Genomic DNA, 22,956 nt, shown 5'->3' on the forward strand with positions numbered 1-22,956 from the left:
TCTGTTCCCTCTATGTAAATAGAAATAAGTTTAAGGCATTTGCGCTATAAAGAATAATATCAAGAAAGCAAAGAGACAATTCAAAGTACATATTGGCAAATCATATTCTTGATAAAGGAATCGTCTCCAGGATCTGTGCAGGCATTCCTATACTTTGCTATGATCTGGAGGCCAAGACTCTGTGTTGAAGCCTCTCTGCCGAGCGGGCTGTGCGGAGGTCTCTGGGGAGGTCATGGGGGTTTATTGAAGGGGTTAGTTTGCCTCTGAAAGGGGTTGGAAGGACCTGCTTTCCTAGCAGCAGTGACTTGACAGAGGTGGCATCTTCGATGCACAGACCAGGCCCTCACTACAGTCTAGGGGCCTGGCTGATCTTGAACTTCGCATCTCCAGAGCTGGGAACAACAAAAGTTTCTGCCACTTACAGATGGTGGATAAGACACAGTGGAGGAGACTTGCATACCGTGCTGGAGTCCCTGGACTGGAGTCCTGGTCCTGCTTCCAAGCCCAGCTTCCTGCTGCTGTGCTCCCTGGGAGGCAGCAGTGATGGCTCAGGTAGTTGTGATCCTGCCACCCACGTGGGAGATCTGGATTGAATTCCTGGCTCCTGGCTTGGACTGAGCTTAGTCTCGGATGTTGGGGGCTTTGGGGGGATTAAGCCAGTGAATAAGGTAGATTCTCCTCTCTCTGTCCCTCAGTTTGCTGCCTTTTACTTTATTTTAAAGATTTACTTTTTTTAAATTTGAAAGTCAAATTTACAGAGAGAAGGAGAGACAGAAAGATCTTCCATCCAGTGGTTCATCAATTCATGTCCCTGGCTGCTTCACTTCCGATCCAACTTCCTGTTTATGGATTGGGAAAGCAGCAGCAGATGGTTCAAGTTCTGGGGCCCCTGGACTCACACAGGAGACCCAGAAGCAGCTCTTGACTCCCAGTCTTAGATCAGTTCAGCTCAATTCTCTCTGTTGTAGCCACCTGGGAAGCGAACTAGCGGTGAAAGATTTCTCTATTTCTCTTTCTCTATCTCACTGTAAAGTCTGCCTACCAATTACAATTTAATGAAGCTTTAAAAAAAAAAGGAAGGGCATTTGCATTTAAGCATCTGAGTGAACATCTTTGGAACGATGATACACAAATGGTTGACCAGTGCATGTGCAGGTGGTACAACCTAAAGCCCATGACTTGGTGAGTAGACAAAGTGAGATGCCTCCACACAAGGGCCACAATGGAACACCACTCAGAACTAAGAAAGAATTGGGGCATGAATCCATGCTACAGCTTGACAGAGCCTGGGAAACATTGGGCTGAGTGGCATAAGGCTGCCACGACTGGCCACGTGGTTGTACAACTCGACTGCTATGAAGTGCGCAGATTACACAGATCTGCAGACAAAAAGTGGGTTCACAGCTGCTCGGGCTGGGAACAGGGTATAGGAAAGCAGACAATGGGAAATGGCTTCCAGTAGGCACAGGTAACTCTGGGATGATAAAAATGGCCTAAATCCTATGTGTTGATATCTATACAACTCTACAGTGGCATTCAAACCACTGATTTGTACACCCTAAGGAAGTGGATTGAATTCTATGGTATGTAAATTATCTCAAATGGTGTTATCTTTTCAAAATGGGAATAAAGGAATATCAGCAATCTTGTGCTGATAAAATCGGAGAACTTAGTTGAATTGGATGAATTCCTTCCAAGTTATGAACTACCAACACTCCAGCTGAATGATACAGATAAACTGGGGCCAGCACTGTGGCACAGTGGATTTATCCACTGATAGTGATATCGGTATCCCAGCCAGTTCACAGCCTGGCTGTTCCACTTACGATCCAGCTCCCTGCTTACATGCCTGGGAGGACACCAGAGGGTGACCCAGGTGGTTGGACCCCTGCCACCCAGGTAGGAGACCTGGACAGGGTGTCTGGCTCCCAGTTTCAGCCTGTTGGATCCCTGACTGTTGCAACTACTTGGGGAGGAAATCAGAAGATCTATCTCCCTCTCTCTCACATTCTGCTTTTAAAATAAACAAATCTTTATAATAGCAACAAAAAGACCTAGATAAAACAAGTTACATACAGTAGACCAATTTGTTAAATTGTATTTTTAATTAAAAACTTTCCCACAGGGGCTAGTTTGTGCCCTGACTGCTCCACTTCCCAACTCCCTGATTATGTTCTGGGAAAGCAGCAGAGGATGGCCCAAAGCCTTAGGACCCTGCACCCATGTGGGAGATCCAGAAGAAGCTCCTGGCTCCTGGCTTCAGATAGACCCAGCTCCAGTCTTTGGGCCATTTGGGAAGTGACCCAGCAGACGGAGGACCTCTGTCTGTTTCTCCTTTTCTCTCTGTAAAATCTTTCAAATAATAATAATAAAATTAAAGAACTTTCCCACAAATAAAACTAACGGTTTAGATGGCTTCACTTGTGATCCTACCAAACTGATTAGACATACTGATTGGACACAAACTCCATTTTTTAAGAGAAATGGAAGAGAAGGAGATGGCCATCTCACTGTAGAGGTCCCGAAGGTGAAACCAAAGACCGTGACCGATCAGACTGTCAGTGAACACTGCAGCCACTTATGAGCACAAATGCAAACATCCTCAGGAAAGCTTCAGCAGATCCAGTTGGATCATGCACCAAAAGCCTCATACCTGGAGGCCAAGTGGGGGGGTCCCCCCTAGAAATGTGGGGTCAGTGGAACTCCATGGCTAATCACCATAATTAGTCACACTAGCCGACCAAAGAAACAGCCACAAGATCCTCTCCAAAGACACTGTGAAAGCTTTTGACACAATCCAACTTCTGCTGCTAAGAATAACAGGGAACCTCCTCTCTTTACTGATGGCATCAACAAAAACCCACTGGTCATGTCACGCCTAAGACAACAAGACTGCACGCGCTTCCCCAGGACCATGTCCCTGCCTGCCGCGTCCACTCAGCATTGCCTGGAAGGCCCTAGCAGGGCGATTCAGCAAGAAAACAAGAGACATCCATACCGAAGGAAGGAAAGGCAGAAAACCATCTTTATTTATAGATGACAGGCTCATTCACAGAAAATCCAACATGTACAGCAAAGGCCACTGTTACGAATGAGTAGGTTTATCAAAGTTGCAGGACACAAGATCAATATCCAGAAATCCATTTACAGACGCAAAAAGTCTTAAAATGCCATTGGTTACAGCATCAGGCACATGAAACACTTGGGAATAATTAAGATAAGAAATGTGGAAAATCTGCATTTGAGATTTGCCAAAATACATTAAAAAAAAAAAACACATACCGAAAATTAATTGAGACATACATCTTGTGTTGGATTATCTCAATACTGTTAAGATACTCCATCCTCCCCAATTAATCTAATAGTCAAATCATTCCCCTCTAAGATGCAGTGCACATTCTGGTAGGAACTGGTAAGTTCACCAAGGTGCATCTACACTGAAAGACCAATAACAGCAAAGAGAGTCTGACACAGTGTGAGGTAGGCAGCATGGTGTCAAGAGGGATTCATGGAGCAGGAGAGGGAGTTGAGAGACAGACTAAGACAGGACGGAAGAAGAGAGGGAGAGAGCAAGTGAGAGACAGAAAGAGAGAAGGAACCACCATGTGCTGGTTCACTTGGCAAGTGCGTAGGAAGCTCAGGGACGATGGGGCAGGGCCCCAGACTGGGGTCTGGCAGGGGTTAAAGCCAGGATCCTACAACACACTCCTGAGACACAAGCTAGAGGATGTGCCAGCTCACAGGCAGCAGCTTTACCCACTCGACTACAGTGCTAGCCCAGCTACAGACATCGAATCATCAAGCTAAGTACCTGCTCTTAGAGAAATGATTTTTTTTTTTTTATAAAAAGTATTTATTTCGGTGCTAGTACAATAGCTCAATTGGCTAATCTTCCATCTCGCAGTGCTGGTATCCCACATGGGTGCTGTTCATGTCTCAGCTGCTCCACTTCCCATCCAGCTCCCTGCTTATGAGCTAGAAAAACAGTGGCAGATGGCCCAAAGCTTGGAATCCTGCACCCATGTGGGAGACCTGGAAGAAGCTCCTGGCTCCTAACTTCAGATTGGCTCAATCTGGGGAATGAACCAGCAGACAGAAGATCTTTCTCTCTGTCACTCCTTCTCTTTGTAAATCTGCCCTCCAAATCAAAATAAATCTTTAAAAAATATTTATTTTGAAAGTCAGGATAACACAGAGAGAGGAAGAGATAGACCATGAGAGAGATCTTCCACCCTTTGGTTTGTTTTCCAGATGACCACAACTGCCAGCCCTTCTTCAGGCTTAAGTCAGGAACAAAGAGTTTCCCCCATGGGGGTAGGAACGCAGAGACTTGGGCCATCCTCTGCTGCTTTTCGCAGGCACATCAACAGAGAGCTGGATTGGAAGTGGGTCAGCCAGAAATCAAACCATGTCCATATGGAATGCTGGCATTGCAGGCAGCAGCTTAACCCACTATACCATGGTGTCAGTTCTGAAACTGATTTTTTAAAGATTTATTTATTTTTATTGCAAAGTCAGATATATATAGAGAGGAAGAGAGACAGAGAGGAAGCTCTTCAATCCAAAGATTCACTCCCCAAGCAACCGCAATAGCTTGTACTGAGCCAATCCGAAGCCAGGAGCCTGGAGTTCTTCTGGGTCTCCCATGCAGGTGCAGAGTCCCAAGGCTTTGGGCCATTCTCTACTGATTTCCCAGGCCACAAGCAGGGAGCTGGATGGGAAGCAGTGCTACCGGGATTAGAACCAGTGCCCATATGCGAGGACTTTAGTCACTAGGCCACCGCGCTGGGCCCACTGATTTTTTTTTTTTATCAAAAACTGAGACTGAAATGAATAATTTGTAGACCACATGTGAATTTTAATCCGTATATCACACTATTTATAATAGGTCTAAACATGAAACTGAAAACTATAACACTTAGAAAGAAAACAAGGAGGAAACCTTTATAGTCTTTACTTAGTCAAAAGATTCTTAGCTAAAATAACACCCAGACAAAATTCATCAGAGAAAAAAATAATTGACGATTTGGACTTCACCAAAATTAAAAAACATCTGCCCTTTGAAAGACATTCATAAAGAAAACAGACACATCACAGACTGGAAGAAAATATTTGCATTTACACATTACTTTTTTAAAGATTTATTTACTTATCTAAAAGGCAGAGTTATAGACAGAAGAAAAGACAAAAAAAAAAGCTCTTCCCTTCACTGGTGCACTTCCCAGATGGTCACAACAGTGCATCTGAGCCAGGAGCAGGATGGGAAGGATGGAACCCTGTCCTCCTCCAACCCCTGAAGTACTCTTGTATGTTCATACAAACACCTGCCCACAAATGAGCCCCAACGTCTCTCCATGGATAACTGAGTACCTGCTGGGGACACCTCCACATGCTGGACTAGAAGGCAGCAATGCAGGGCCTGGTCCATGGAGGCCCACAACCGCAAGGCTGGGCCTTCAAGCAGCGGGTCGAGTGACAGGAGCCAGAGCAAACGGAAGCCATGCTGTATGGCTGCATCTGCCTGGACCCCAGGCAATACAGGTTCCTTGGGGGTGGGGGCAATAAGTGATACAGCTGGGGCTGGGTGGGGGGCGCAAGAGGGTAGGAACGAGGGGGAGCAGCAGACACTTTCCCGTGGCAGACGTGCACACTATCGTGATGCTGGGGCTGGTTACACATGTCTGTCAAAACGCGAAGGCTTCCAATGTGCATGATTTATCCCACGCCAATTATCCCTCCATCACAGTTGCTTTAAAAAAAGGCAAATAAATCAGAGTTACGCTGGAGAAGCAGAGGAAACCAGAACACCTTGAGTAGCTCTCGTAACTGCGACTGCATCTGTTGGGGTATCCAGGAGCGTCTATGTACAGAATGTAAACACACCTCATCCCAGGCCGGAAGATATCGGCATCATGACCCAGAGATGTGCTCGTTCCGTAAGAGAGGATGGGATCCTCCACCGGCTGCCGTGGCCCAGGCTCAGACACTCAGGACCCCACCACTTCCACTCCACCACTTCCACCAGCTCCAGGGCTTCCACTCCACCTGCCCCCCTCAACAGGGAACTCTCACCCCAGCTGCTAGGAGGAGTCTCAGGTGACTGGGGTGGGGTGCGGGTGGGAGAGCTCCTGAAACATGGGCAAGAGAAAACACCACCCCAGCTACTGTGTATTTGCATTGCTGTGGATTTTTACTTTTTATTATAATTTATTTTACATTTTTATTTTACATTATAATGTGTCTCCATCTTTTTTTTTTTTTAACATTTTTAAGTTCTACTTATTTTTAAATGACTACCTGTTTTGTGAAGCAACTTGGTTTCCAGAAAAACTGAGAATACGAAGTCTCCATAGATCCTCTGGCCTTCTTCCTAAGCAGTTGCCCCTGGTCTCAGGGTGGCATGTTTGCTGTAAGGAGTTTGCCAACATTGTTACATTACTATTCATTGCAGCCCATAGTTTACCCTGGGACTCGTTCTGGGTGCTGTCCACACCTTGGGTCCCGAGGAGGGTTCAGACAGCCACCTGACAGTACCACACAGATGGTATCACCCCTCCTGCCAGCCTCCTACACTGGCCACCAGCGACCTCCCCCTGCCTCTCCACAGTTTCAGAGTTGGCATCAGTGTGCCAGCATTGCAGATTGGCTTCTTTCTCTCTGTGACTGCAATAGAGACTTCTCTGTGTCTTTTGGCAGTTTGATAGCTCATTTGAAAAAAAGAAAATAAATTTTTAAAGGCAAAAAGACAGAGAGAGCAGGAGAGGTCCCATCTGCTGGTTCATGCCCCAAATGCTGCAAATAGGCAGGACTGGGTCAGTTCAAAACTCAGCCAGGAGCTCGACACGGATCTCCCATGTGAATGAGTGACAGGGCCACAAGCACTTGCTACCTGCTGTGGTGCACAACAGCAGAGAGCCAGAGTTGGGAGCGGAGCCAGGCCTCTCACCCAGGCACTCCAATAGGGGCTGCACTGACTCACTGTACCACACGCCCCCCTCCAGCTCTCATTTTCTTAAATTGCTGAATAATCATCCATTGTTCGGATTACCAGCTTGTTTATTCACTCATCCGCCCAAGGACAGCTCGATGGCTTGCGCTACTTTAACTTGTTTTAGTTTATTGACTTTTTTTGTGTGGTTTTTAAATTTTTTAAATCATGAAGCTTGTTGGCAACTACCCCTGTGTGCCTGCCTCAGGGGCTGGCTGAGTTCTCGGGAGGTTGCGAGATGACTGCATGCCTTGTGCTTGCATGCTGGGCCTGCGGGCATGGAAACGGCCATGGCCACTTAGGAAGGTGATGGTGAATCTCAACAATGTGCATGGGAAATGCACGCTATGAGAAAGCCTTACACATGTTTAAAAAAATGTCTACCTCAAATGACCCTGCTTTCCAATCCCATTGCCACGACTGCTTTGACACACCCTGGCATCTAGCAGCATTTACCAAAGTTGAACACACTCATCTGCTGTGACCCAGAAACTCCACTCTTGGGCACCCACGTCATGGAAAAAAACTTCACAGCCTTCCCAAGAGACACATACAGCAAAGTTGTGGGGCAGTGGGTTAAACCACCACTGCCGAGGCCAGCATCCCATATCAGAGCATGGATCCAAGTCCTGGCTGCTCTACTTCAGATCCAGCTCCCTGCTAACACACCTGGGTAAGCAGCAGAGAACGGCCCAAGTACTTGGGTTCTTACCACACCTGTAGGAGACCCAAAAGAAGTTCCCGGTTCCTACTCTGGCCTGGTTAAGTCCTGGGTTTGGTAGCCATTTCGATAATGAACCAGTGTATAGAAGATAAATCTTTCTTATTCTCTGTCACTCTCTGACTTAAACCTTGATTTCTTGTATTATTTTAAATAATAATAAAACTTCTGTTTAAAGTTCAAAGAAGCACTACCCACAGAACCCAAAATTTAGAAGTAACTGAAGTATTTATCAAGAACAGAATTAGATAAAGTATGACCAGTCACCCAGGGGTTGGCACGGTAGTGTAGCACAATAATCCTCCACCTACAGTGCCAGCATCCTTTATGGGCACCAATTTGAGTGCTGGCTACTCCACTTCCCATCCAGCTTCCTATTTATAACCTGGAAAAGCAGTGAAGATTGGCTCAAGTGTTTGGGCCCCTGCACTCATGTGAAAGACCTGAGAGGAGCTCCTGGCTTCCTGCTTTGGATTGGCTCAGCTCTGGCTGTTGTGACCATTTGGGGAGTGAACCAGCATATGGAAGATCTTTCTGTCTTTCCTTCTCTGTCTGTAAAAAAACATGCTTTTCAAATAAAAATTTTAAAAAGAAATTTTTTTGAAAGCAATATTTACCCAGGGAGTAATCACACAGAGGCAGCAACATGGAAGAATGAGCAGTGGGGCAGGCACTTAGCAAGTAGCTACGCCTGTCGGATGCCACGGCCTGAGCCAGAGGACCTGGGTTCAGTAACCAGCTCTGGTTCCCAACTCCAGTTTCCTGGAAATGCAAACCCCTGGAGGCTGCGGTGCGGGGTCAAGTAAGGGGGTCCCTGCCAGGCACAGCCAGTGGCTGACTCCCAGCCACTGCAGAAGGAAGCAAGCCAATGGATGGGGACATGCGCTCAAACTATTTTTGAAATAGTGCCGAATCTCACCATACCACATCTAGAAGCATGATTCCTTTGCCACCAAGATCCAGGCAGTGCCTAGAAAGCCACCAAGACTGGGCTTTTCAAAGGGGGGGACACAGTGGGACAAAGTGGGGGGATTCCGGGCAAGATGCTTCCTGGAGGTGGTACCATGACACCTCCTGGTTCAATGGTGATGCCTACGGAAGTATTTGTTGCAAGCTCCCCCATGCAATTAACACAGTAATGACCGACCACAATGCCTCCATTCAGACCTCCCGTGGTGCAGTTTCATCCTCACCAATGGTGCCCATCACAGGAGCAGGTGAATGGCATGAACATAACCCCACTGACACAGAAGTCCTCCCTCACACACAAACAGACACACACACTGGGGAATCTGCATGTGGCTTCAAAGCTAAGTGCACCCTTCTCCATATAGTCCCAAGCCCAGGACACCACAATGCCAACAATTTTAGACTATTAACTTCCTCTACTTTACAGACAGGGAGACTGAGGCACACAGAGATCACATGACTTGCTTAAAGTCAACCAGCAGCAAGTCAGAGTTAGATTTGAATCCAGGTCCCCTGGTGCCAGTGCCCACATTCTTACCTGAATCTCAAACCACGGACCACCTCTGATGCTCCCCTCCTTATCCCATTGCCCTAGCCTCAGCACCCCCTTCCTCTTTCCTGGCCACAGCATCTGTACACTGGCAGGTACCTCGGCCAGGGATGCTGTTTTATCTTCCTCCTCTCTGGGGTAGCTTCGCATCCCTGAGCTCCTAGCTCCAACGCTACCTCCTCCAGGAAGCCCTCTGCCCTCTGCTTCCTCCCACCCCATCGGCCCAGGTGTGTGGTCCCCCAAGATGCTTCCCCATGGGCATCATGGTGGTTTCACCTTCTGAGTGCCTGAAGGGCCAGGATATAGCCACTCAGAGCCTCTTCACACCTCTGTGGAATGAACACAATAACTGCATCCAGCCATCAGGGCAGACCCACTGGGGCCACTCGAACACTCAATCCTGCCCCCATACCCCTGCCCCAAGCTTGCCCCGCCTGCTGGGGCCCCGCCTGCTGCCGCCCGCCCACCCCCTCCCCGCGCACACTCGCCGGGCTAAACTGCAGCCCCGTGGGTGGTGTATTAATAAACTGCACAGGAGGGAGAAGGTCACCCGGCTTGCGAGCGCTGAGCCGTCCTTGACTAGGGCGCAGATGAGCTGTGCTGAGGTGGGGGAGCCGCCTCCCCTGGCACTGAGCACGTGCGAGCTATTTCTGATTCCCACTGGCAGGGCTGGGCACAGCGCATCTGCCATGGGAGCCCCGGGGGGCCAGCCTGGTGGGCAGCAAGTGGAACCAGAGACAGCGATGATCAGCCACCACCCAAGCACATCCGGTCCACGCTGGGATGTGGCTACACCGCTGTGAGGTGGGGGCAGGGGTGCCCAGGAGGTCCAGCCACCCTGACCTCCTGCTCTCCCTCATAGACAGCCAAGGCCTCTCTCGACCAGGAGTACCCCTGGGTGCCAGCTCCCTCCACCCCATTTCCTGCTCTTTCTGGACCACTCCCTCCCCAACTGATCTGACCACACCCCTTGGCCCCAGGCTTCCTGCGATCACAACCAGGTTTGCGGCAGGAGGGCATCTCCATGTACACAGTACACAGCAACAACCTGGCCTCTTGCAAGCACAAACCCACCTTTGCCAGCTGACCGCTTGAGAGACGGTGTGCTGTCAAGGCAAGAGGAAGCAGAGGAAGGACCCTGGACCACAGAGGCAGTGGGGAATGGGCAAAGAGCGAATGACCAAGGGTGTCTGGAATCCAGAGGCGGAGGGTCTCAGAGGTGATCACAAGCCATCGGGGAGAGCTGGGCCCATGGTCTCTCAGCATCACTGACAGGAGGCAACGCCTGGAGCTCCCCACAACCCCACTAAGCCTTGGGGGAGGCCATGAGCCCAGGTAGCAGGTGTGGCTGCTCACAGCCCTGCCTCCCCCAGCCCTGACAAGCACAAGTTGAAGTGAAATCTGCTCAGAACAGAGTGCTTTGTCTAAATATATCTGCTCCTGGTGCAGGAGAGCAGGGAGGGAGCAAGAGAACCAGAGCACAGGCCAGCAGGCCCCACTGCAGACTGCCCAGGTACAGGGATCTCCGGGGGAGCAGAGGGTCAAGGGTGAGTCCGGCTGGGCCCCTCCAAGCAAGGGTCCCACTGCCTGGCCTGCATCCAAAAGCTGCTGCTGTGAATGTGGGCCACAGACAAACCAGGCCAACAGAACTGGGAGGACCTGGGAGGGAGGGACTAGGGAGCATGGACTCCAAACAGGCGCAAAGAGGGAGGTAGAGGCCTGGGGCGGCAGGCAGACGAGGAGGACCCAGGTGTGGATGCCCCTGGCTTCTCTGTAGCTTCTTGCAGGTTCTCTCAAGGATCCTGCAGATTGGGATGGCAGTAGCACTCAATCCAGTTGTGGTTCCAGCATGTATGTGCCTCCCTCTGCACACCTGCATGGTGACCTGGGAGCTTCTGTGGCTATTTCTGAGTTTTGTGAAGCATGGGTCAGGTCTGGTGGGCCAAACATGAAGCACTTCAGCCTGGGGGCTTGGGGAGGAGTTGGGGGTGAGGTGGGGCAGGCAGTGACATAGTCCTCCCTGAGATTGGGGTGGAGGGTGGGATGTGAGACAGAGTACTTCTATGTTCTTCTCAAAACCACACAGAAGGACCGGCGCAATGGCTCAACTGGCTAATCTTCCACCTGTACTTGTTCCTGTTCCAGCTGCTCCATTTCCCACACAGATCCCTGCTTGTGGCCTGGGAAAGCAGTCGAGGACAGCCCAAAGCCTTGGGATTCTGTACCCATGTGGGAGACCCAGAAGCTGCTCCCGACTCCTGGCTTTGTACCAGCTCAGCTCTGGTCATTGCGGCCATTTGGGGAGTGAGCCAGAGGCTCCACCCTGCTGGGACCCTCACTCGCTCTCAGCCCAGGCAGGGCAGTTTGGAGGCTCCAAAGACAAAAGGTCGGGGTTTGAACCCTAGCAAAGCCAGCTGCTGGCTGGGTGCTCCCAGGAGTGCTGCTCTCCTTCTGTGCCATCTCCCTTCCCATGAGGAAACCCTGGGCATCGCGGAGCACAGTGGATGCCGGGCTGTAACCCCACCTGCACGTGTCAGCTGAGACTCAAGTTCCCACCCTCCAGACTGTTCCAGCATGTGGCCCCTGTGTGGAAGGGCATCCTGGCTAATGATGGTGGCAACCTGAGCCCTGAGATTGGCGGAGGGGGTGGCGAATGGAGAGGCTAGAGCAGGGGTCTCCCTGATGTGTCCAGAAGAGCCGCCTTGCTAGCCTGAGCTGTCACCATGTGGCCCTTTCTCTTGACAGACTCTAAGAGGTTGATAACATGGCCTCATACCCTCACCTGCTGCCTGCTCTCCTGGCCTCCCTGCACATGGCCTGGAATCCCTGCTGGCCCATGGCAGATATTTGTGTTCCAGTCTGTTAAGTGAACGAACCCTGCAGTTTGGGGCCTAAAGAATCTGTTAAATTCCCTTTCCTGGGAGCAGATTTTCCAAATAGCTGGGGTTTCTGCAGCTGGAAAGACCCTGTCCATAGTTCAGCAGGGGATACCCTTCCACACTCATCACTAGCTTTCCCACAGGCTCCCCAGTGAAGGCCCGGGTAAAGAAGTGGCTGCCAGAGAAGGGTGGCCACTCAGGGCCATGGCAGGAGAGGGGTTGGAGCTTCAGGGGCACATGCTGGCCTGGGCTGATACTGGAGACACCTTCTCTGCACCTCTACCTGGAGTCTGTGGCAGGGGCTCAGGCTGGTCCCCCCTGCCCAAGAGCCCCACTGGATCCAGGCAGCTGTCCATTCACCTCTCTGCTTTGCCTGAGCCCACAGGGTTCAAGCCCTATGCCCCACCATGTATCAGACCCCAGGTAGGCACTGCAGGCACAAGGCTGGCTCCTGCTCTGTGGGGGAAGCCTCCAGGGGCAGCCCACCTGGGGAGTGGGTAGAGCTCTGGAAAGCAGAGGCCTGACCAGGCCATGAGTCCAGGGTGGGGTCGTCAGGCCAAGGGCAGCCAAAGCAAGGGCTGGGAGGCTGGAGAACAGAGGTCAGTCACTCATGGAGCTGCAGGCAGGAGGGGCTGCTGAGGAAGGGGCATGGCTCGCCTTCTTCAGGGCTGAGAGCTGCAGGCAGGTGCCCACGGCAGAACCTGGGGCAGAGAGCATCAGGTGAGAAGCCAGAAGCCAAAGGATGTTGGTGGAAGGAAAGGCTCAACCTGCATTCTGCTGCGCCCTCACTCACCAAGACCCAGCCCCTCGGACTCCACTCCCAGAGTTCTCCAGGAAATGCCTCATCAGTTCTCCATTCCAGCCCCCCACAGGGTTCCTGGAAGGTGTAGGCTGCCAGGGGATATGGTGATCCCGGCCCACTCTGCCTCCACCGTGGCCATCAGCAGCAGAGCTCCGGAGGCGACAGACTAGGTCCCAGAGGTCAGCTGGCCCTGGCCTTGGCTTCAGCAGGCAGGCAGACGGGCAGGCAGGCAGCCAACACTCCCTGCCAGTGCCGGGAAAGCCTGGGAGCGGCTGGCCTTGAGGGTGCTGGGGTCTGCCCCTCTCTGGAGCCTTCCATGGCCCCCTAGCTTCTTCAGTGGGAGGTGCTCTCGCAGGGCGTGGCTGGGATCCCAGCTTCATCCCAATTTGTGCCAGGACCTCCGCGAAGTCGTTCAAATGTCCTGGGTTGGCTCCAGGGACAGCCAAGGGCTCGGGTAGCTACAGAGGATCCTGAAGCATCCAATCCACTTCCTGCAGGCTTGTGGGGGAAGTTGCTGCAGCCTGATTCCCTTGGGCTGGCTGCAGTGCATCCCGGTGGTGTACCCTGCAACCTAGGAAGCCGTATGGCCCTAGGGTGACACCTCTTTCCCCCTCTGGCTCCCTGTGCTTCCCCCACCTCAGGGCCTTTGCACCAGCTATCCCACCCCAGTCACCTCCTTCTCAGTTTCAGGGTTACCTTCCCAGGGCAGGCTCTGCCTCTGGCCCTCCGACCAGGCCAGGTCTCCCTGTAGCTCTGCATGGAAGCAGGCCTGCCGCGGGGGTGTTTACAGTCCTTTGGGAGGTTATGTAACAGCTGCAAGGCCTCCGAAGAGGGACTTGGCCTCCACAGGGCGGGCTCGAGTGACAGCACCTGCTCAGGGCACACGGCACACAGGGGACGCGCAGCTGCCCAGTGCACACTCGGCAGGAGGGAGGTGGGGAAGGCACGTTCATAGGGAAACTATGGCTCCATCATCCATGGCCCCAGGGCTGGGAGAGTCCGGCAAAACACAAAACACCTGGCCTGAGGGGGCCGAGGTCATACACAGCACATTTGCACATCACATACACACACATATACCTCACACACACACAAACTCTACATGCATCACACACATGTAGACATACCACATTTCTCACACAAATACATACTACATGCCCCCAAATAAAGGTGTGGAGGGTGCCTGATGCCCATCGGTGCCTGTGCTCTTCCAGACACAGCGACGGACCGGCCCCCACACCCCAAGCTGTCCAGCCTCCCGGGCTCTGCCCCACTCAGGTTGTCCCTAGAAAGCCTCTGGGACTCAATCCTCCAGGAATCCCTCACACTCCGGAGATGGCAGTCCTGGAGGAGGTGCCAATGCTGACACCTGCTTGCCTGCCACCACACCTTGGCTGTGCGATAGCAGCTGCGGGCGGCAAGGTGGCTCAGGAAACTCCCGGCACCATGGGGAAGTGGCGGTGTCAAGGGATGGGAGGAGGCAGCCCCCACTGCCCTCTTGCGAGGCTGGTGTACGGAGGCTGGCCTTCTTGCCCAGATGCCTGTGTCACACACAGCTGCCCCCTGGCCCTGCTGTGCAGCCTTGGTCTCCCCCACCCTGTGCAGCAGGATGCTCGCAGCATTTGGTTCCCGGGTCGTGGGAGGCCCTGAGGATCTCTCTCCTACCCATGTCTGGGGCTCTGGCCACGGCAATCCCAGTCCAATGAGGAGTGTCACCCTGGAGGGCTAGGTGACCTCCAGATTGGTCCCCATAAAGCTGCCGAATGCCAGGGCCCAGCCCTTCATGGGGTACACTACTCAGAAGAGGCTCGTGAGAATGCCAGGACACCTGGCACATGGGTGTGGTGCCAGGCCTTGGCAGATCGGGGGAGGGGGATGGGGGTAGGACAGGCAGGTTACCAAAAGAACCTGCTGCCCATTCCCAGCTGTGATCCAGAACTTGGGGGTGGGCTATGTGCCTGGTCAGAAAGCAGGGCCAGCGGGTAGGGGGTTATGGGGGCTGGGTATGCGTGAAACAGCTGGGGGAACCAGGGGACAGCAAGTTGTGAGGAGCCCTCAGTGGGTCCAGGTGAGCACTGTTGGGGCTGACACCCCCAGGGGGAATTGGTTCACCCCTGGAGTCCCAGAGGCCTTCGCTGTGAAGGCCCAGGATGCCAAATCCCACCTCCCTCCCCAACCTAGAGATGGGAACAGACAGGTACAGGCACTCAGGCAGGGCACACAGCAGCAAACCGTTCCCTATTCTCACCGTGGCAGAGCCCCAGGACCCCAGCACCCCTGGCCTGACCTAGAGAAAGCATTCTGGCCCCATTTCTATCACCACAGAAGGAGAAATGTCGCCCCCACCCCACACAGGCACAGCACCTGGTCTGAGCACGTGGCTGTGGAGACCCACACAGACGCTCACAGAGCAGGCTCTTAGCAAGCATCCCTGGAAGTCTGAGCGGCACCTGAACCCCAGACACCTGTCTGCACCTCATGCTTTCTGGGGATGACCCCTCCAGCACCAAGTGCCCTTAAACCACACGTGTAGCATGGCGCCCCAAAACTGTGCTAGGGGGTGAGTGTCAGGGAGAGCGCTTCCTGGTCCCCATAGCGGCTGGTCCTCATCCATGGGCAGCCACCTCATCACCTCTCCATCTCATCTGTCCAGAGCCCCAGGAAGCCCGGGCGCTGAACTGGCTGTCAGAACAGTGTTAAGGAAGAGCAGATGCCTTCCCGCCAAAGTCCTGCTGCACTGACCTAGGGGTCCTGGAAGGTCAGGGAAGCGACACTGACAGCAGCCCCCCAAGGCCAGGGGTGTCTCTGCAGCTGCTCGTAGGCCAGGCCATGCCTTCCCCCAGAGATACCCCAGGTTCCCCAGAGGGGGGGCTGTTACACACACTCCCACGGACCTGGCGCCCAGCCCTACCCTACCAGTGATGACTCGCTAGTGAACCTGCGGGAAATTCAGAATCCCCACACTGTGTGGCAGTGGGTGACTTACTAAAGTTCTCTGTGCTCCCCACCTACTTGTCCAGGAAATAAGAAAGGAAATGACCACAGGGTACAAGACAGAGAAAAAACAGGCAGAGCTCAGCACCGGGCTGGGCCCGAGCCACGGTCAAAGGTGCTCTAGGAGATACACAGAGGGGGAACACAGCAGCCAATGACGCCACTGCTATCACCACCATCATCACACTGGCGGAGGGGATCCCTAAGCCTGGTTTTGCAACCAGCCCTGGTGAGGGGTGCAGCGAAATTCTCCAAACATAATGTGCTTCCATTCATTTTGGGTTTCTGAAAAGGCCACGTCAGACAGCTCAGCAGGGAGGTGGTGGTGGCGGCACGGCAGCATTGCGAAACCCAGTACAGAAGGTCTTGGCCACTCCTGGGGTTGGCAAGCAGGGTGCTCACGCCGAGTAGGGTGTCCCTGGGCAGTTGTCCCTCCTATCTGAGACTCAGTTTCCTCATGTGCCACATGGAGTCTACGTCTCTTCTCGGCCCTGTGCCTGGAGTGGTTACCAGATGCAAGGATTCGCCCTGCAAACTACAGAGGGCTGGGCTACCCCGAGGCTTCTGGCTCAGCCTGGCAGAGGCAGTTGCCACAGTGGGGAGTGGGAGACCAGAACAGGCCACTCTCTGGTCCGCAGGCCACAGCCTTCCTCACAGACCACTCCAGGGGTTCCCTATCCAGGTGCAGACTTCCCACAGGGAAGGCAGAAGTCACTCTGAGAGCACCAAGGCCAAGCCTATATTTTTCCAAGGCAGCCCAGAGAGGGGACAGGGCTGGCCGAGGCCACACAGTGAGTCAGCATAGTGCTTCTGGCCCCGAGTGGATGCCCCCAGGGTTGCATAGCACCCATCCCCAGGACCAGCCTCTCCCTGGCCTACCGAGGTGGCCACCTCTTCCCAGCATGATACCTCTACCACCCAGGTCCATCAAGCCCTTGGGTGCCCTCCATTCAGTGGTTGTCTCCTCCCCAGCAGGGTCCACCCCATGCCCCCTTCTCCATCTGCTCCAATCCCACTGAGTGCCTGGGGAAGTGCCTCCAGCCCTCCTCGGTCAGCACTGGCCAAGGCCAGCTCTATGGTGTGCCTAGCAAGTTGACTACAAGTATACAGAGCGGTTCTGATGCTGAGTGGGTACAACAGGGAATGGAGGATGAGGAAATGGGGGAGTGAGCCAGGGACCCTGGGAGTCCCTGGCAGGAGGGGACAGATAGAGTGGGTGGAGCCACAGCAGCACGCCCACAGTTCCCCCCATGATCGCAACTCCAACACAGGATCTGCCCAGGCACCAGCCTAGCCCTCTCATAGGTCAGATGTAACTACCGGGCTGGAATGAGCCTCCCACCAGGCCCTGCTGCCCACCCCTCCATTCAGAATGGGCTCCGTCAGGCCTGTGATTCCATGCAGCCAAAGGAAACAGGCTGTGAACTACAGCTGGTAGAGACTGGCCAAGTGTCAGGGCCCCGCCCCCAACACACCCACCACCACCCCACTAGAGGACTGACTGAGAAGGTAGTGCCAGGGACATCAGTGGCCTGGGTGCCAAGACAGGCTGACTCCTGGAAGAGATCCCGCAAGAGCAGGGTGATGAGGCCAGAGGAACAAGCATGTTCAAGGACCTGAGGCCGGAGGAAGCAGGCCAGGAGGACCTGGGCCAACGCCAGGCGCTGGGGGAGGCGGGACCTGTTCCTGTAGGCATCGATGGAAAACCAGCCGTGGGCTTTCTGAGCACAGCTGTTCCGGTCTCTGAACACTGGCTTACAGGGAAGGGTTTAAATGCAGAGGGGCAGGGAAGTCTGGGCTTTTTTATGCTTTTCTGGAATGAATTACTCTATAAATCACTCACAGACCTCTGGGAGGGTGAGGACCACCTGCTCTCTGTCATGTAAAGGGCCCTGGAGCTTGCCAGCACACACACTCTGGCGCTAGGATGCCCATGGCCCGCACACCGCACAAGAAGCCAGTCAGATTCTGCCTGTGGGTGCCCCTAACACAGCCATCACCACATCCCCTGGAAGCTCCTGGGCACATGCTCCACCCACAGCTGCCAGGGCCATACCTCCTGCTTGCAGAATCACAGGCTGGTGGCCTGGCAGCCCTCTGTGCGCGCATGAGGCACGGCCCCCATAGCCGTGGCACTTGCTCCTCAGTCTGGGCCCTGCCTGCCATTCCCAGTGCCCAGCAAAACAGGGATTCCCAGATGGAGCACCACAATGAGCTGTCACACAATCCCAGCCCCTGGACACAGGGCGGGCCAAAAGGGAGCTGCAAGGTGTGGTGGGGGCCACACACAGGCTCCCGGCCCAACTTGTGCAGTAGTACCCTCAGCTCAGCTTCTGGAGGGCCAAGGAGCCCCAGCCAGGCCCTGCTCCGGCATGGACACACACACACAGGCCTGCCCACGTGCACCACCAGCGTCTCCAGGAGCTGCTGGGAACATACTCCGAGACTGCTGCCGACTGAACACCAACAAGCCCTGGCCCTGCCGCTGGCTCGAGTCACTGCCAGGGCTGGGGCACGGGCTCCACGGCCCCACCCAGACCTGACACCTATAGGAGTCTGGCTCAGGCCCCTCTGGCCACAGCCAGGCCCCTCTGCTGGGCCAGGCAGCCAAAGCAAGTGGGAAGCTGCTCCTGGAGGGAGGGACAGAACCCAGGCTCCAACACAGCCTCTGAGATGATCCAGGTCAACAGCCTCCTGCCCTGAAGATGCAGAGGGATGCCTCCCCCCGCCCCCGCCCCAGGGGTGGGCAGGGGAGCGCAGTCCCCTCCCCCCCACACCGTTCCCACTTCCCAGGCAGGTGGTGGTGCCCCACGGTTCCCAGCAGCGCCGTCCTCCAGGTGTGCAGCACCCCTTTCCCAAAGCACCTGCACTGCCCCCCAACACACACACACACACACACACACACACACAGCTGGCCTTCGCCAAACCACACCCCCTCCCCCATTTCATTTTCCCCACCACATCTCCAACTGGCAACGCGGGCGCTATGCAGAGAGAGGGGTGGAAGGGGAGAAGGAAGCAGCAGCTAGATCGGAGGCGGAGGGTTTCAGTCCAAGCAGGCCAGGGGCCATTACACATCCAGGTGGCCCATGTCCCCTACCAGCAGGCCCGGCACATCTGGACCCAGCTGGCTCCGCAGCCACCTGGCTCCTCCGCCAGCCGCTCAGAATGCGAACCCCTTCCACCGTGGGGCGCCGCACGTGGGGGCCTCTCGCGGCCATGTGAGCACCCCCCAGCCAGGTGGCAGGGTCAGCCCAGCCCCTCCCGGCCACGCACACAGGGAGGGGACGCTGTGCCACGCGGGGGTGAGGGGGAGGAGGGAAAGGGCCGCCCCCGCCCCCTCCCCAGATGCCAGGTCGTGGGGGACCGAGCTCGGGATGGGGAGCGGGCCGGGTCGGGCTCGCGGGCGTGCGGCCGAGACGGGATCCGCGGCAGCTGCGGGGATACGGGCTGGCCGGGCAGGGGAGGGGTCTGCGGGACCCCCAGGCCGCCCTGCGGCTTGAGGGGCGGGCCCGAGGAGGGGGCTTCCAAATGTCCGCATCCCTTTCGGCGCTGGAGAGTCTGCCAGCCAAAGAGCCAGGAAGGGGGTCTGGCCCTGGATTGGGTGTCCGGGGTCCCCTGCGCCGCCGCCCGCGGCGTGAGGGTCAGGGAGCTCAGGATGGAGCGCTCCTAGCCACACCGCCACCCCTCGGACTGGGGGCTCGGAAGACAGAACTGGCAGGGGAATGGGGGTTCCTTTGCGCCAGTGGCGCGCCCCCTCCCCCAGTTCACGTCGGTCTGCGAGGGAGGAGACGTAGATTGGGGTGTCCTGCTGGGGGACGGGGCACACCGGCGCCGGAAAGGGGTCGGGGCCGCCGCGTGCCACCCCCGCGCCCTCACCTGCGCCGGGCGCCTTGGCCGCCTCTGGCCCGCTCGGCCGCTGCGCTGCGCCGCCACCGCCGCCGCTCGCGTCCGTTCGCAGGTCCGCCTGCCTAGGCCCCGGCCCCGGCCCCGGCCCGCGGGCGCCCCATGCCTTTCTCCGGCCGGCGCGGCGCCCCAGATGCGGCTGCGGGAGGAGGAGCCGCGCGGCCCCGGCTCCCCGAGAGCGGCGGGGAGGGGGCGGGGGGGCGGGGAGATGCGCGCGGGGGAGGGGGCCGCGCGGCTGCGCCCAAAACCAGGCGCGGATCCGGCTGCGGGCTCGGGGCTGCGGGGGGGTGGGGGGCAGGGGGCTGCGTCGTCGCTGGCACCCCACCCCCCACTCACGCCCCCGCAACCCGGGGTTTTGGCGGACGCTGCGCCTCAAGCCGGAAGAACGCTTGGAAATCAGTGGCTGGTGCAGTCCAGAGAGGGCAGGCAGCGGGAGCAAGGTCACACAGCAGGGCGTGGGAGGCGGGATAGGTAGAGCCCCTTGCTAACGGGAGCCACCCCGTGGAGGAAGGGAAACTGAGGCACTGAGAGCACGGGGCCTTCCGCCGCGCGAAGGAGGCACCTCTCCCTTGGGATTCGAACTTGGGGCTCCTGCTTCGGGGGCGGTGCCCCCTCCTGGTGACCTGCTTCTTGCAGAAACCTCTCTCCGCTGGCAGCGAGGGGCTTCTCCCGCGGGCACTGACATCACAGAGATCTCACCACCTGTAACTAGGGTGCCCCAGGGTGCATCCACCCTTTACCTAGGCTCAGCAACCAGAGCGAATGGATGTAAGTGCCTGCCACCTTTTGTCCTGCCACAAATACACTAGCGCATAAACGACTGTCTCCGACGAAGCCAGAGAGCCTCAGCAGGCTCCTCCCTGCCCACCCTGCGCCTGGTCCCCTCCAAGAGACCACCCTTGCTGAGGCCAACATCTGAAGAACCCAGCACTGTCCAAGAGGGCTTCCTGGAGAAGGCAGAGCTTCAGCAAACCCTGGACACACACGTGAGTATGGGGCTCAGGGGGGAGGAAGGAGAGTGTGTGGCTGTGTGTCTAGGCAAAGCTACCTAGAGCAGAGAGACCTTACTGACCGAGCCAGGTACCCTGCAGGTGTCAGGGGCTGGACAGCGAGCTGGCACTGCGTGAACAGCTTTGGCCTGAGTGCACCTCACCCAGGGGCCTAGGAGATTCGTACAAGGGTGTTCCCAGCAGTGTGGAGTGTGGACACGAGAAGCTGGCACAGCCCAGGTATCCCTCAATCTCCTGGACAGTGGCTACGATGACCAGGGACGAATTCAGACACCTGTTGCCATGCTGACGGCATGAGGGGGCAGCATCCCTGAGGGACAGTGCAGAGGGGATGTGATAAGGATTCCTGCTGTGCCTGAGATGGGTGGTGAGCACAAAGGTGCCAGGCTGTTCTCTAGAGGGTGTGTATGAACATGAAAGACATGTTGTAATAATGCCTTTTTCTGTTTCTGGAAGTCAGGTGGTACCTGGGAAGGCAACCGGGAGCCATGGCTGGCTCTTGAGCTGGGGTGTGACATGGTCAGTGGCCTGGAAGAGGCCAGACTGGACTTGAGAGAAAGGTCAGGGCAGGCTGGTGTGACTGGACAGGGGTGAAGCTTGAGTGGGAGAAGGGCCTGGGAGAAGAAGGGCAGGGACTACAGGTGAGGCTCAGAGAAGGAACAAGGGCCATCCCCCAAACGCACCAGGCTGTGGGGTCCCTCCAGCGGAGCGTGAGTGTAGCATTGTGGGGACAGCAGCAACGGGAATCAGCTGCTGGCTACCCATTGCAGAGGCACCCCAGGGTGGTGATGTCTTCCTGTTGTTGCAGAAGCCACAAATTTAGATTTTTAAATACAAAATCTGAAAATCATGGCAAAAAAAAAGGTTTAAAGGGGCCAGGTTGTAAGGTTTGTCATCTCTTTGGGGGTGGCAACACTGAATGCTCACAACCCACCAGGGGAGCAGCCACAGAGGCCCTCTCGGAGGAAGAAACCTGGGGCTGGAAAGGAGGAGGCAGGCAATGGGGGCAGCTGAGTGCAGCAAGCCCAGAAGGGACAGGAGCAGGGGACCACAGCTCCAGTGTTTCAAAGAAGCTCGTCTGTCATGGGCCAGGTGTCTGTCAGAACACACGGATGGCCAACAGGAGATCATGAGGTGGACTGCTGATGGGCGAGGAGTTCGTGTGCCCAACCACATCCTGGTGCCATCCTGAACATGGTGCCATCCTGGACAAGTGCAGGTCCCCTCAGCCTGGCCAGGGCTTCTCCAACTTCAGTCCCATGAAGTAGGGGCGGCAGGGAAGGGGGATTGAAATGCAGGGGCGGGATGAGGGCAGCTGCCGGAGTCCTCACTGCTGGGGCAGTGAATAAACAGTCTAGGGTGGGCTTCCTCTTGCCTGATGTTAACCAAGCTTAAAGCCACAATACAGTGTTTAGGTGCCCTGAAATGCACCTGGCATCAGGGAGCCCGGACAAAGATTAATGGACGTTTCAGGATGTCTGGCCTCCAGGAGACAGCTCGGGTGGGCCGGGGCAGCCTGAGGCAGCGTTGAGCCTCAGCTTAGCTCTGGAGGTCCGTGGGGTGGGGATCTTATACTCTGTGCTCTGTTATTCACACTGTTCCGCCAGTGTGTGTGTATATAACAGTCACATATTTTAAGATTTTACTTTTAGGGCCCGGCGGCGTGGCCTAGTGGCTAAAGTCCTCGCCTTGAACACACCAGGATCCCATATGGGTACTGGTTCTAATCCCAGAAGCTCCACTTCCCAGCCAGCTCCCTGCTTGTGGCCTGGGAAAGCAGCCAAGGACGGCCCGAAGCTTTGGGACCCTGCACCCGTGTGGGAGACCTGGAGGAAGTTCCTGGCTCCTGGCTTCGGATCAGCGCAGCACTGGCCGTTGTGGTCACTTGGGGAGTGAATCATCAGACGGAAGATCTTCCTCTCTCTCCTCCTCTCCGTATATCTGACTTTGCAATAAAAATAAATCTTAAAAAATATTTTACTTTTATTTGAAAGGCAGAGTTACAAAGAGAGGAGAGACAGGTCTTTCAACCACTGGTTCACTCCCCAAAAAGGCTGCAACAGTCAAAGCTGAATTGGTCTGGGGCTCGGCAGCGTGGCCTAGTGGCTAAGGTCCTCGCCTTGATCCCATATGGCCG

General features: G+C 55.3%; 1 protein-coding gene across 1 annotated transcript in view; it reads right to left on the reverse strand.

The window, feature by feature from the left end:
* Positions 1-19,921, reverse strand: part of DLGAP4 (DLG associated protein 4) — a 157,561-nt gene extending 137,640 nt beyond the window's left edge. Inside the window, exon 1 of the mRNA XM_058679637.1 lies at positions 19,783-19,921. The gene's annotated coding sequence lies outside the window, so the exon portion shown is untranslated. The remainder of the gene's footprint in view (positions 1-19,782) is intronic.
* Between the last annotated feature and the right edge of the window lie 3,035 nt (positions 19,922-22,956).

The sequence above is a fragment of the Ochotona princeps genome, chromosome 22 (assembly GCF_030435755.1).
Source record: "Ochotona princeps isolate mOchPri1 chromosome 22, mOchPri1.hap1, whole genome shotgun sequence".
Classification (NCBI taxonomy): domain Eukaryota; kingdom Metazoa; phylum Chordata; class Mammalia; order Lagomorpha; family Ochotonidae; genus Ochotona; species Ochotona princeps.